The sequence below is a fragment of the Saccostrea echinata genome, unplaced genomic scaffold (genome assembly GCF_033153115.1).
Source record: "Saccostrea echinata isolate AGI-Se365-2 ecotype Australia unplaced genomic scaffold, CSIRO_AGI_Sech_v1 ptg000005l, whole genome shotgun sequence".
Taxonomy (NCBI): Eukaryota; Metazoa; Mollusca; class Bivalvia; order Ostreida; family Ostreidae; genus Saccostrea; species Saccostrea echinata.
In genome coordinates, this window is record NW_026889754.1 from 4,958,807 (window position 1) to 4,975,051 (window position 16,245).

Consider the following 16,245-nt stretch of genomic DNA (forward strand, 5'->3'; position numbering starts at 1 on the left):
CTATTGCAACATATAAGTCATGAAATTATACAGAAAATTAGAGAAAATATCAACTTCAATTCTGTGTCCAAGCACCTTTAAAGATACTCTTTGCTTAGGCATGCAATATGATGGAATTCATTTTTGTGCGAATCCGATGTCAACTTCCTGTTTATCCGTGCGTCTGTCCGTACCGTACATAAAAATTTTCGTCGCAGTTTTCTCAGCAATCGCTCATCGCAGATGCTTGACATTTTAGCACACTCTTCTTTTCAGGCATGCCATATGGTGGGATTTATTTTTGTACGAATCCGATGTCAACTTCCTGTTTATCCCTGTGTCTGTCCATAAATGAACTTTTGTATTCACATCAGAGCGGGGGTATTATTAGTGAGCATTGGCTCACAGTCTTATTGTTTATTCTAAATATGTTGTATGGACAGCACTGATGTATATATACATATTATATTATAATTAAAACATTTATATATATACATATATATATATATATATATATATATATATATATATATATATATATATATATATATATATATATATATATTATAATTAAAACATTTGTTTTAGTTACATGTAATACATGTGTTACAAAAAAAATTGATGCACGTATTGATATATATTTTTCGACTGATTTTTAATACAAATGACATAAATAATAAATCCCTAAAATATAAAGAAATCATAAGTTTTCTTTGGTGCTTAAATATGCGAAGTGAAATTCTATATAAAATTTTAACATCGTGACAGAATCGTACACAATTCTACCACTTTACCTGGAAAACATTATTCAGATTACCTATTCAAAAATAATTGTGCACGATTAAGCTCAGTGACTTTTTAATAAAAGAGATACATGTACTCTCACTGGGATAAATGACTTATTATTCCCTCGAAAAATTGTCAAGTACATAAAAGTTGATTTGTGTCAAAATTCAATAATAATAATAATAATAAAAAAAAAAACAAATACTGATGTTGTTTGCAATTCAATTTAGAGTTCTTTAATTTGGAAAATTATCATTAAAGCAAGTGAGTGAAAGTAAAATTTGAAAAAAAGAAATCATTCGGAAAGTATGAGAAGAAATATGTTGCATAGAATAAAATAGAATAGAATATTATATTTTAACTTATGACAATCTGTGCATGCATTATGCAATCGTGATTTTGTGTATACTTCAAAAATACGTGACGTGTTTTGACCAAAATCTAAGTTATATGACTTACTGTGCCATGATCTGATAAGTTGAAATTCATATATAGTCGTTTAAGACTTCAAGAAATTCATTGCAACATTCCTGTTCTCATGTGCACTATGTAAAAGTTATATTTTTTCCGACACAATTTTTGCGCATGTGCCTATGTTGGACGGGGTTGGGTTGTTTTTTTGTACATGTATATGTGTGTAAATGTCTAGTTCTCAAGCGGAAAAGAGACACAATAATGTAACTCTAGGTCAATTCAATCAAGCTTAAGTCTTTTTTCCCCTGAAGCATTTGCTTAAAGTTTAATGAAACGTGTGTGAAAATTATCTATTGTACAATCAAATCGGAGTTAACGACATTTGAAAAACTCAACAAATAAAAAATTACATCTCGATACATAACTGGGTGAATTTCATCTGTAATCATATTCTATAATGATAATCAACAAAGGTGTATGTTCCATAAAATGCTATATTTTTTTAAAGCAATATATTTCGCTCTTTGTTATGATTTATAAACAAAAAGCTCGTAATATTTTTTTTAATCGGACTAGTGAATCTTCGGACTTGTGGGCCTTCGGACTAGTGGGAGGTCGGACTAGTGAACCTTCGGACTTGTGGGCTGTCTATTCTCTTTAGAGAAGTCGACAGGCTTTCGCCTACATCCACTTCTCTTCGCAAGCCTTCATGTTTTGATTCTGGAAAACGTGTAAATCTCGAACCGGTGACGGTCTACACTTCAACTGACATTTCGTCTAAAATACGTCTGAATGTACGTAATAGACGTGTTATATTAACAATTTTAACATAAATACACACAATTGTCACAAGAAAACTGACCTTTAAGTATTGTTAATCCATTTTCACAAGTTCTCAATTTTAACATAAATACACACAATTGTCACAAGAAAACTGACCTTTAAGTATTGTTAATCCATTTTCACAAGTTCTCAATTTTAACATAAATACACACAATTGTCACAAGAAAACTGACCTTTAAGTATTGTTAATCCATTTTCACAAGTTCTATATTTTTATTGTGAAAAGGGAACAAAATGCATTAGACTGCAGTTTTACCTTCTTTACAGAAGCAGAAATTGTACGCTGGTTCATCATCTCCTGCATTCACTATTCTGCCGACATCAATTTCAAACCAAACCAAGTCTACAACTTTCTTGGCAATGTTCGTCACATACTCTTTCTTGTTCTGCACCGTGTCTACATCTGTGGGTTCGTCTGTAAGTGACTCCATCTGTAGTACTTCCATTGTCGCCAGAAGAGTGTATCCGTAAGTCACAAACTTTAGAAATGTTGCGTGATTGAAAGTATCACCAACTTGCTTTTTCACACCTCTATGACCAAAGAGGTTCTTGAGGTGAAACAACGTTCCTTGTCCTGGGCACTTTTGCCACTGAAGAATATGTCCATTACATCCTACCAAAACGTATTGCAGAACATTTTACAATTGTTTTTTCTTTGCAATAATGTAATGATTTTTTCTTCAAAATTGTTACCTGCAGTAGTAACATCCTTTTGTGAAACTCTTGTGTCACTGGCTGCAATCCCTGTAATCCTTCCATTGGCGTCCCTGCGTTAGCCCTAGCCAAGTGGGCGTCATTATGACGCTCACATGAAAGACCATCCCCATAGAATATTAAAGGGAAAAGACGATTTTCTCGCCTAGGTACATACTCATGAAGTCTTTCAAGAATTTTTATTGTCCCTTCAGTTGTTGAAGGGTTTTCTTGACATACACCTAAATTTATCTAACAGAAAGGAAATGAATGAAGGGATTTCACCTTTTTAACAAATAAGTACATGTATACCCAATGTCTATCAAATCGTTCAATTGCCAACTTACTACATTGCTTCTCTTTGAAGATTCTCTCCAGAATCTGTGTCTTATGTGTTGCGGAACATATTCTGCAAAGTGTTTGTGGAAATATGGAATTTCTTGAACCATTATGCGAGCAACTATGATGCTCATACGATTTTTAATTTCTAAGAGATCATCTTTACTGGGAAGGAACTTCTCTAGGGGAATTTCTACTGCATGTCTCATAAACTGGTCATCTAAGTGAGTGAATGGAATTCTGTTTTCTACACAATACGAAAGTGCCCATAACAACATTTTATTTTGGCGTTCACTGCCTTGCCGGGATACTCTCATCATCTTTCCTACATTGTCCCAAACAAGGCAATAACCAGGTGACTGCTTGTCTAGAAGAGGATCGAGAATTAGGAATATAATTTAGTGAAATTCAGTTATTGAATTATATATAGCTTTATAAATATACTGCATTTACCTATGCCTAAAGATGTATCTGATGATACGCTCTCTAATTCTAACATCGGTAGAAAACTGTTGGAACCCGAGCTGACTTCCGACTCCACAATACTACTTTCTCCGTCATCCATCATGTCGATAGTATTGTCAGAATCAGATTCTGTGGACTCTATATCTGCAGCAGCTGGTTCATCAAAACCATGTCCCATGTGGCTCTTTGACTTTTTTTTTAAATATATACATGCATATATATATATATATATATATATATATATATATATATATATATATATATATATATCTATGTGTGTGTGTGTGTTGTGTATGTATGTGTGTGCGGGTGTGTGTATGTATTATTGCTTTTTTTAATTAAATATGTCCTCATCTTTTAATGACAAGCTCAAACCTCAATATTTTCTTTCATTTCAACGACTTTCTCATCAACGTGAACTCGAATGGACAAAATTCGGAGGGTCGTACCATAACTAGCACAGAATCCGACTCGATTCAGGTGATGGAAAATCTGACAAAATCATATAATGTGTAATTGTAAAAGTACATTGAAGTCAAACAATGTTTTCTGTAATTCTATGAGCAGATTTTATGTTTCTGTGCACCACATCTCCATAGTTCAACCCCATGGAGTCCTTGAACAAGATTGATAAGTGGCGAACGCATGTGAAGCAAGACTGATGATACCAAGCCTATCGCAGGAACCAGTGACAGGTCTTTTGGTCTACATATAATAGGGAACATTCCGTTTAATTCAAAAATCCTAATATAATTTAGGAAATCATAATATAAGGAAAGCAGTAAAAATTTTATTTTAAGGGCGGATACAGATAATTTATCCTAAAGGTGGGGGGGGGGATGGTTCGTACCCACTTAAAAAAACTAAAATAAATAAACAAACAAATAAATAAATGATTCATAAAATTAAGGAAAAAACCCTTCTCATATTTTTCTGACAACCAAAGGAAAAGAAACAAACAAGTGCCCCTCCCCCCCCCCCCCAAAAAAAACCCACACAGACCAAAAATGTTTAGTGGAAAAGGGGAGGGGGCAGTATTACTAGTATTTTGTGGAAAAAAACACTCTTCTTCCAAATTTATTCGACTCAACTTAGGGGGTGCATGTTTACTGCGGGTGTTAAGATTGTTTTCCAAGTAAATTTACCGAAGAAATTTAATATAAATAAAATCCTAAAAGGGTCACTCACTCAAGACCAGCTATAGATCCGCCTGATATCACACCTATAGTATATGACCTATTATATTTAAAATTAATCGTATTTACCCTCGCAGACTGCGTTCGTTTTTCGCAGTCGTTACAGCTGCGGTAATTGCCGTTGACAGGACTGGAACAAACTGCTCGACAGCATCTGTGATGTCAGGCCATTTGAAATCTCTCATGTTCTCATATGTACATTTTTGGTGTACTTTATTCTCTCTATCCTTCAAAAGCATACGAATGCCTTTCCTCACTTCTTTTTTCACCAAGACATGCAAAGCCCTCCTCGCTCCGGCAAAATTTTGGTACAAGTAGGAGAATGCCTTGCTGTACTCATTTTCGATACACCTAATAGCATATCCAATGTTTTTCTTGGCCTGACAAGGAGAAAATTCATGTATATCTAATCTGACAAGTTGAAAAATTTCTTCGCGGGTAATACGGGTTTGGTGAAAACACAAGAAATGGTATATATACCTTTTGCTTTACATCTATAACAATTTTCTTGGGTGTTGTTCCTGCAGGCCTATAAATCTTGACTTTCCTCGGAGTTTTTAAGGGAGTCCGCAACCTTTTCCCCTCCATTTCGAAACTTTGCTGTCAACACTGTGACATTTAGCGGGAATTTCGATGAATGACGTCAGAAGACCAGAAGAGCTTATGCGATAGTAAGGTGTCCGTCGTCTGTCTGTCTGTCTGTCTGTAAACAATTTTACAAAACGCTACTCCTCCTACAGTTTTGGTCCGATTTCAATATAACTTGGCACACAAGTAGACTACACTAAGATACATAATTTAGTGCATCGGTTTTTGATTTCGATGGACGGTGTGCCATGGTTACTAAAAATAGAAATTTCTGTGAAATTCCTTTAAAACGCTACTCCTCCTACAGTTTTGGTCCGATTTCAATATAACTTGGCACACAAGTAGACTACACTAAGATACATAATTTAGTGCATCGGTTTTTGATTTCGATGGACGGTGTTGTCATGGTTACTAAAAATGGAAATTTCTGTGAAATTCCTTTAAAACGCTACTCCTCCTTCAGTTTTTGTCCGATTTCAATATAACTTGGCACACAAGTAGACTACACTAAGATACATAATTTAGTGCATCGGTTTTTGATTTCGATAGACGGTGTTGCCATGGTTACTAAAAATAGAAATTTCTGTGAAATTCCTTTAAAACGCTACTCCTCCTACAGTTTTTGTCCGATTTCAATATAACTTGGCACACAAGTAGACTACACTAAGATACATAATTTAGTGCATCGGTTTTTTATTTCGATGGACGGTGTTGCCATGGTTACTAAAAATAGAAATTTCTGTGAAATTCCTTTAAAACACTACTCCTGCTACAGTTTTAGTCTGCTTCTAATATAATTAAGCATACAAGAAGACTATACTAAGATACATAATTTATTGCATTGGTTTTTGAATTCGATGAACAGTGTTGCCATGGTTACTTACAATAGAAATTTCTGTGAAATTCCTTTAAAACGTTACTCCTCCTACAATTTTGGTCTGATTTCAATCTAATTTGGCACACAGTTAGAATACACTACGATACATAATATGTATTTCTGTTTTTTTTTATTTGGGTGAGTGGTGTTGTCATGGTTACCGGTACTAAAAATAGAAATTTCCGTGAAATACTTTCAAAACGCTACTACTCATAGTTTTCATTTGATTTCACTATAACTTGTCACAAAAATAGACTACATTAAGATACATAATTCTATTTATTGTTGCATGTTACAATGTTTCAAATCCAAGTGCTACTTTTCTTTTGTTATACAAACAGACCAGTAGAGCTACAGTCTTATCAGAGACTTCTGGTTAATAATAACTAGTAATATTTATCCCACGGGGGGGGGGGGGGGGTGTACTATGTGGGCCTGAATAAAAATAGCAGTTATAAATCAATAGTTGTAGAAATGACGTATACAAATATGTTATAATATTATACATATCTTATCATCTTTCAGTTGAATTGGACACTAAAACATGTTTCAATTGTCGTGTCACCTTTGAGGTCGTTAATGGCTGACCAAGTCGCAGACCTGCAGAACTTTAATGTGTCTGCTCTTGCCGTTGAACCGGGCACACCTTTGGAGAGCAAACAGGGTATTAATTAATTTTAAGTGTTACATACTTGACAAATGATAATATATCTATGACGCCTTTTTTCTATTCTCTGTCTTTATTCATTTCAAGACATAAAGTTGGGGAAGTATTCCATCATGTTCATTTCCCCCGAATCTGCAACCTCACCCTTCTGGAGAAAAATACTACTTTCCGAAGACCTAAGACCCAGGATATGCATGCTTGCGTGCGACGAGGCCCATTGCAATTCAGACAAGAGGCCCAAGGGCCTAAACGGTCACCTGAGTACAATACAACAATTTAGAGGATCCATAGAGTATGAAAATGAAATGAAAGGTGAAGCTTTGTTGCCCAAAAGCAAGAAAAATAGGGTGACCAGGATCAACAAAATAATTAGTCTACTATTCATTAACAGTTCATAAATCAGGTTCTAATCTGTTCCCCAATTATCACTATCTCTATACAGTATATTACCAAACTATCAGTGCTTTTGTACTATTTTAATTCCTTGTTGTAATCTCTTACATTGGCCTTTCTTGGTCTTTGATGAACATTTAATAAGACAAGTTATTTTTGTCTCATTTTTATTTATCTATTACTTACAAGTCCACATGATCATTAAAACTATGAAAATACTTTTTGTATAATAAAAATTCTTGCATAATTCTCTTATTCTATTAATTTTTCATGTACATTATTTACAATGATTAATTATCAAAAGTAAACGGCAAAGGGAAATAACTCCTCTCAGTAGAATGCAAATTAATTGAGCCCTGGCTAGGACCATAACACTTGACCAAATGGTCCAGATGTTCAAAAATCTGGTAAAAATACCCTTCCTTATTACAACTTGTACACTTTTTGCCTCTGATATGCCCAAGTGCAGAGAAGATTTTTAAAGAAATAATGCATTTTCACTACAGATTCACTATATTATCAATAGAGCCCCCCCCCCCCCCCCTTCACCACCGAGAAACACCAGAGCCTCTCACCCTGGGACCAGAAGTTTCAAGTTTGCTCATCACAAGTAATCACTTTGTTTAACTGCTTAACATTAAGGAGCAGACAGGATCATTTAATAGAATTAATGCATTTTCACTACATTATCAACAGCCCCACCCTTATACCAGCACATCTGACCCAGGGGTCATGCAATTCACTACTCTGGAAGAAGCACTCTTGCTCATCATAACTATATACTTAGCTTCTCTGCTTTTTAACCAGAAGCAGAAAAGAATATTTTCAAAGAAATTTTGATTTTTCACTATATAATCAAAAGAGCCCCCCCCCCCTTTTAACAAGGATCCTTGACCCTGGGACCATGAAATTCACAATTTTAGAAGAGTCATCCTTGCATATCATAACAATGTACTTAGTTTGTTTAAATAGTACCCAGGGGCAGAGAAGAAGATTTTCAAAGAAATAATTCACCTTCACTGTAGGAGCTATATAACCCCACCCTAGCACAAGAACCCCTGTCCCTGGGGCCATGAATTTCACAATTTTGGAAGAGGTGTCCTTGCTTGTCATAATAATGTACTTAGTTTGTTTAAATAATACCCAGAAGCAGAGAAGAAGATTTTTAAAGCATTAATGCATTTTCACTATATAATAAATAGAGCCCCGCCCTAACATCAGAACCCCTGACCCAGGGGCCATGAAATTCACAATTTTGGTAGAGTTACTCTTGCTTATCATAACTATGTATTTAATTTGTTTAAATAATACCCAGGAGTAGACAAGAAGATTTTCAAAGAAATAATGCACTTTCACTATATGATTTATATAGCCCCCCCCCCCCCCCCCCAGCACCAGAACCCCTTACCCTGGGGCTATGAATTTCACAATTTTGGTAGAGTCACTCTTGCTTATCATAACTTTGTATTTAATTTGTTTCAATAATACCAAGGAGTAAAGAAGAAGATTTTTAAAGAAATAATGCACTTTCACTATATGATCTATATAGCCCCACCCTAGCACCAGAACCCCTGACCTTGGGGCCATGAATTTCACAATTTTGGTAGAGTCACCCTTGCTTATCATAACTATGTATTCAATTTGTTTCAATAATACCCAGGAGTAGAGAAGATTTTCAAAGAAATAATGCACTTTCACTATATGATCTATATAGCCCCGCCCTAGCACCAGAACCCCTGACCCTAGGGCCATGAATTTCACAATTTTGGTAGAGGGCTCAATGCTTATTACAATCATGTCAACAGTTTGACTGCTTGATGTCCAGGAGTAAAGAAGAAGATTTTTAAAGATTGCATTAATTTTGATGGTTTTAGCCCCACCCCTCAGGCCCCAGGGGGGCAGGGACCATGAAATTCACAAATTTTGTTCCCCTTCACACATAGATGCCATATGCAAAAATTGGCTGAAATTGGTTCAGCGGTTTCAGAGAAGAAGCTGAAAATGTTCAAATGTTAACACACGACGCACGACGGACGACGACGGACGAAAACAGATAGCAATAGGTCACCTGAGTGACTCAGGTGACCTAAAAATTTGGTGCCTTTTTCCTATCTTCGATATCTGTTTGAAATACTTTTTTTTATGAATAACAATTTTCAATTTTTCAAGGGGGGAGGACTTTCGACCATCTTACAAAGAGGTTTTATGTCTGAGAAGTATAATAGAAGCACCGGTTTTGGCAATTACGGGGACTTGTGATGAAAAAGTTAGAAAAAATATCTTTTCTTCTCTGGCATTATCAGATGATGTCTCGACAATTGCTGTTGTCCCCGATCGGTATGTTTTTTTCCCCTTACTAATTAAAATAATCATTTATTGTTTATCTTATGTTTTATTCATTTAATAATCATTTTCTTTATCTCATAATTGCATTTTTTGATTAAACATAACATAGGTACTTGCGATACTTTTAAATATTTAGGCCGAATATTTATCTTGATATTCGAACTTCGAAACAAAATCACGAGACTGACCTCCAGTGGCTGTTGGACTACGTTAGTGATGAAAAAGAGAATGCAAAAAAATTTGTAGTTTAATTACTGCAGGTGAGTTTTAAAAGTTATAAAATGCAGGTACCTTCTTGACACCCCCTCCCCTAAAAAAATAAAAAAAGACTAAAAAGAAAACTATTACAATTATTTCCATCTGTTTACGATGAACGGGACAGGAAAAAAGGGCTGAAGGGTCTTTCTTCCACAAATTTTAACTGATATGTTAACTGCATATATATTCATCCCCACTCTTTCTCCTTTCACTTTATTATTTTTTTAGATTATTTCTTTACATTTACCCCCTTCCTACACACGCTTAGAGTTGCTGCTAAAGTGACTGTTTAATTTAATATATTTCTAAATTCTAGATCAATCAGTGCCACTGCCCTACTCTATGTGCATTTTAAGGATGGTTTACAAGAACATGGGATTCCTGATGCACTGGTAGATATGTATCATCGCTCTATCGATGAGGACAGTAAGACGAGGATACTGGAGTCGTTTAAAAAGCCCGATAGCTGTATTCGTTGTCTTTTTGCTACCATTGCCTTTGGAATGGGCATTCAAATTAAAGACATTCGGATTGTTATTCATTGGGGGGTGGCAAAATCATGTTTGTCTTATTGGCAAGAAATTGGTAGGGCTGGTCGAGATGGCCAGCAGTCTACTGCAATCTGCTATGCATATGGCCGTTCACTTACAAAACAAATGACGGCAGAGAGTATGATAACAGCAGTGCGAAATGCATTAAATGAAAAAAAATGCATCAGAAAGTCTGTTCTAGAATCCATGTCATTTGAGGGGGCTGAATTTACCATTCACAGTCAAGAATGCACAGGATGCATAAATGAATGTTCTTGTTCACTCTGCATGTGTTGTTCTATTTGTAGAGACTAATGTTCATGTAAAAACAAAAAAAGGAGTTTGAATTGATATAAAGGAATAAATAATTAATCCAGTATATATATATATATATATATATATATATATATATATATATATATATATATATATATATATAATAAAAATCTATTTGATTTTTTAAAACATATATATTTTTCTTTAAATATTTGGAAAATTATTTCTTTTCATATCATCAGAAATATGTGTTAAATTAAAAGCTCTCAGAGAAAAGGGGGAAAAAAAGCATGTTTACAAAGTTTTCCAAATTTTCTGACTTCAGATTTTAGATTTTTTACACCGTCAATACAGATAAACAATTCTCAGAATTGGGTCACATTTAATTTAAACCCGGGATGAAGAACTTGTGCAAATGGATTAACAATACTTAAAAGTCAGTTTTCTTGTGACAATTGTGTGTATTTGTGTTAAAATTGTTAATATAACACGTCTATTACGTAAATTCAGACGTATTTTAGACGAAATGTCAGTTGAAGTGTAGACCGTCACCGGTTCGAGATTTACACGTTTTCCAAAATCAAAACATGAAGGTTTGCGAAGAGAAGTGGATGTAGGCGAAAGCCTGTCCACTTCTCTAAAGAGAATAATTCGCACCCATACAGCCCAACTCCAGTCCCGAGCGAGGAGGATAAGTATGCTGTAAATCAATGCATGCCCTAATGAAAATTCACCAATTGATCTGGGGCCATTCACCTTCCCTCCGAGATACACACCTTTTTCTAAGCCCTACTGCTTTCCAGCTGAATTTCCTCTGCAACTGACCACGTCTCTTAGTTTGGCATTTACAACTCTGTATATGCTAAGCATCGTAGTGACACCTCCATGTTGCACATCTTTTTTTTTCAGCAAGCACTCTGCTACACTGCAAATGTATCTCATAATAACTCTGATCATTTTTCTACATAATATATCACATCAAGCAGGGGATATCTCGGTTTTTTAAAGAAATTTGACCGGGTCTTTAGTACGAAACTATCCCCTGCCACCTTTAACTTTCTAAGTTTGCTTAGCAATTAAAATAACTTTCATTTTTCTGAAAATTCATGCAATTCTGAGCAAAAATATACTAAATAAGTCTTGTTTCAATGAAAAATAAAAAAGGTATACGCGGGGATGTTAAGGCTACACCCAGAGATATCCTACTTGCCTTTTACAATATGACGTCATAGTAAGCTGTATGACGTGGACTTAAAAAATAATAATTTCTTAATATCTATATTTAAAGTTTAATTTCAGATCCAAGAAATGAATGGATTCATACAAAACATAATATAAACTAAATCCTGTCGTTTTTGGGTGGTATGAATAGCTAATTATTTAGCACGGGGGTTAAATACCAAACCCATGACGTCATTACTATTGATCAAATATTTGCCGAATGAAGTTAAAGGTGACGAGAATTCATGTAAACAAATATATGAAATGGGAGTTTTAAAGCATATACCGTGAATGTTATGTGTGATTCATAAGGAATTAAAGATTAAGAATCAGGTACGCTGATATATTCTTATGTTTTCTTATAACGAACACAGGCAGTGCTTTAAAATCCCGATCAGCCTTACCTCTGTCGTTCTATAACAACAAAGATGCAAAAACACTACGCCGCATACTTTGAAACATAATTTTTGTTTGTATCGAAAGCTTGTATTGAATAGTACTTGGAAAGTTCTGCTAGACTCGTGTGGTTAACATGAAATAATAACAATTACTTGATCGTTTGTATAAAATGCGAAACTTTGGAATATTTTTTTCTGTGTCGGGAGAGTAGGATTCTAGCAGCACTTTTCATGACCCAGTGATGTTTTTACATAATCATTTTCACTCAAAGAAATGAATTATCTCCAGGTTAGTGTTGAACTTTTCATTTTTTCATTAAGGCAATTTTTCTATTTATAGACGTCACGTGATGACGTCGTGGTGGAGTGCTTCTTTTAGCCTAAGAGTCAATGACGTCTATGCAATTGACAATAATATATAAATAGAACATATATAAAACTGTAAGACAGAATCTTAATAAACATAGCTTTGTCAGTTGATTAAAAATACGAAACTTTACCCGAGACTCTGTCTTGTGGAACTGGGGGATCACAACTCTCATGTTACTATGTACATATGCTCTCAACAGCGATCTTTCGCATGTGTTTCTGAGGGATGAACTGGAAAAATATCAGGACCCAGTTTTTCAAAAGGTGGTTAAATTTAACACAGTGGTTAGGATAACAATGTGTCAAATCTTAATCAATTAATAAGCTAACACAGTGGTTCAATTCTGTTGATCAAAAACAATTTAACGCAATGGTTAACTAACACTGAGTTAACTGAATTAATCACTTGGTCACCTATAATGCATTTCTACTCTTATGTAAACATGAAGAGCACTGACGACTTCTGCTTCTTCTTTACCAAGCCTTGGCGCCCTAGACGCCAAAATTAAAGTATTATGGGGACGACTACCATACACAATGTTGTAATGCAAACCCAATATTGGAGAGTAAGCACTTTATTATATGGTCACTAACCAGAAAAAAGAAAAGCGGTATGGGAAAACATCACTGAAAAAGTCGATGTTGTGGGCACTGCTCAAAGGTCTGTAACAGAAGTAAAAGATAAATGGAGGATTATTTACAGGGACGCTACACAATTTTTGCTGAACAACGTAGGGAATCGCAAAGGATTCTAGTCAACTCGGCACCTGATGAACACGGCACCTAGTTATCTCGGCATCTGGTATATTCGGCACCTAGTTAATTCGGCATTTGTTTTGTGAGTTAGTTTTCCACTTATTTATAATTATTTTTGTTTATTTTTTGTCAATTTATTCACTGTATCCGATTGCAAGAGGTGAGTTGAAGATTGCTTATGCTCGTATTTTCAGAAAATAAAATGTCACATAATCTCACATATATACGAAATAGGCTATATCAACGAAACACTCATTAAAGTAAACAAGCATGGAAGAAGAAAAATATGATAATAAGGAAACATTTTCAAATATTTAACTTCATAGCTGTTTTCTATATTTTTTTATTTGCGTAGCCAATGTTTTCTGTGAGCATTATTTAAGGACGTTCGATCCTGAGCTTTTGAGCAGATTTTGGTCTGGAGCTTTATTTCTAAAATTCTGCATTATTTTTAAGTTCTAACATTAAATCTGGATTCTACAATGCAAATTATACTATATCCAATGAAAAAACCCCGATTAAATTCCATTCAAATAGGGTTAAGCCAGGAACTATATTTTGTGGCGGAAGATTTTTTAGAAGAAAATAATCATTTTTTCCCTTTTGAAATATATACAGTACTGTTAAGTTTAGATTCCTATTTTTCCATGCTGGTTGCACACAGAGCTATTTTGTGCATTGAAATGTTTAATGCTGGTTCTAAAATATTAATTAAATCAGTTTTTGTGAATTCTATCATCATATTGTGACAAATATAGAAAATATATTCTGAAACTCCAGGAAAAATTTGAGCCAATTTTATCATAAAATTAACAGTTTTTTAGTAATATCTAAAAAATAACATCATAGACCTCCACTTTTGATTTTCTTTTCTGAATATATAAGATAACTCTGATCAATCTACTTAAATTCAGCAAAAGTTTAAGACTTTAAAATATTTTTCTTGCTTGTTAATTTTTTAATGCCCGAAAAATGACATTTTGTGAGTGCAGAAAGGTCAAATAATTAATTATGCGAAGCAATATGAAAATTTTTCTTTGTCACAATTTTAATGTGTCTTTTTTAAGAGAGAATAACAGCATATTTTGTCCCATGATTTATTGCGATAAAAAATATTGGAGGGAAAACGTCGAAGATGTTATTTTTGATTAAGACACAAATTCAGTGCAAAAAGGTAATTTTAAATGTACTGTAGCGACAAAAGAAGCATATTGACCCCCATTTTTTGTTTTGATTTTTAATTAAGCTATGTGTGTAGAAGCTAAAAATATACTTGACAAAAAAGTTTAAGACTTTAAATATCAGGATCCAACGTCGTTAATAAATATGACATAATAGTATGGCGTTAAAACGGCACTTGTTCTTGGTTCTGGTTATCAAACTTCTTTTTTTTTATCTCTCATTTGACGTTGTTAGACTCACTATTTTCAGGTGAATGTTGTCTGGTGAAATTGACCTGAAGCTTATACGTAAATATTACTTATAAAGTGATTTCCCAAAAGAATAAAGATTATCAAATCACTTTAAGGTAGAAATAATGTATTGATTAGAAACAATTGATTCGTTATCTTACAAAATGAGGGAGCTCTCACAATATGGCCTGCACCCAGCTTGGCGGAAACGCGGGAAGAGAGAGAGATAAATGGGCTCCCGAGCCCGATCCAAATTATAATATAAAACACTCCCAAATACACTACATCCCCCCCCCTCCCCATTTTGTGGAGGAATGTCCCAATTCCGACAAGGTGGAGGCCATTTACAATATATAATTTTAGAACACTTTTACACAAAATACAGTGATAATTAACCTCCTGCGATGTACAATGCAAATCGCTTACATAATATAAAACTCACAATAAATCTTTTTAACATTAACTGTCCAAATTATGTTTGCTTAACAAACTTAAACAGTTCAATACAAATCCCAGTTCCTCCGGACTCTGCTTCTGGCGGTGTTCCCGAACACGCCAACATGGACCCTCCCTGGACTTCCGGAAAACAGAACACGGTCTTACATCTAGATCAGGACACCAAAAATCAACTTAAAAATAATGGCAATGAGTCACCTGATTAGCCCCGCTCAAAGAGCAAAGGGCATGAACCTTCTAATTAGTCTGGTGGAACCAGTTTCCCCAGCCCTGCACAATGACATATTGTGGTTTTGAGCCTCTTTTGCCCCTGGCCTGCAGAGGCCTGGGGTCTGTTCAGCGGCTCTGACTTGTTCCTATAGCTCAAAGTCTGACCACCTCCATTTGAAGAAGTTGAGGACTCGGACTTGAATCTTTCTGGACACTCACGACGGAAATGCCCAGGCTGAAGGCATTTGAAGCATAGACCTGACCGTTGTCGACGCTTGCGTGACCTGGGGAAAGAACCCCCATGCTTGCTTTGAGAGGTCTTTTGCTCATTACTGTGTACCGACTCATTATGAGAACTTACCTTGGACTTCAGCAAGTTCTGGCCGCTGCAGGTGTTGTGGGATGTCTTGTACGGAGCTGGTCGGGGAGACCTTGACCGCTCTGCACCTGACAACTGACTGCCTAACAGTAGTATAAGCAGCCTAGATGGCTGGGTCAACTGAGTGCACTTTTTGGACCCTGGGGGGATGGCCGGGTCAACTGAGTGCACTTTTTGGCCCCTGGGGGGATGGCTGGGTCAACTCAGTGCACCCCCGAGGTCAAGGTCAGAGATCTGGAAAAAACCGCACGCGCTCAGCACGTTCTGAGATCTGGAAATTCCTGAGATATGAGATATAAGATCTGGAAAAACCCACACGCGCTCAGCGCGTTCTTACCACCTGCACGTGCTCAGCACTCACCTGGAAAAACCTAGCCATTATGACGTCATACAC

The 16,245-nt window shown here is 35.4% G+C and overlaps 1 pseudogene; it reads left to right on the forward strand.

Moving 5' to 3' along the window:
- Positions 1-6,759: 6,759 nt before the first annotated feature.
- On the forward strand, positions 6,760-15,468 carry LOC133179547 (bifunctional 3'-5' exonuclease/ATP-dependent helicase WRN-like; annotated as a pseudogene).
- The last annotated feature ends 777 nt before the right edge of the window (positions 15,469-16,245 follow it).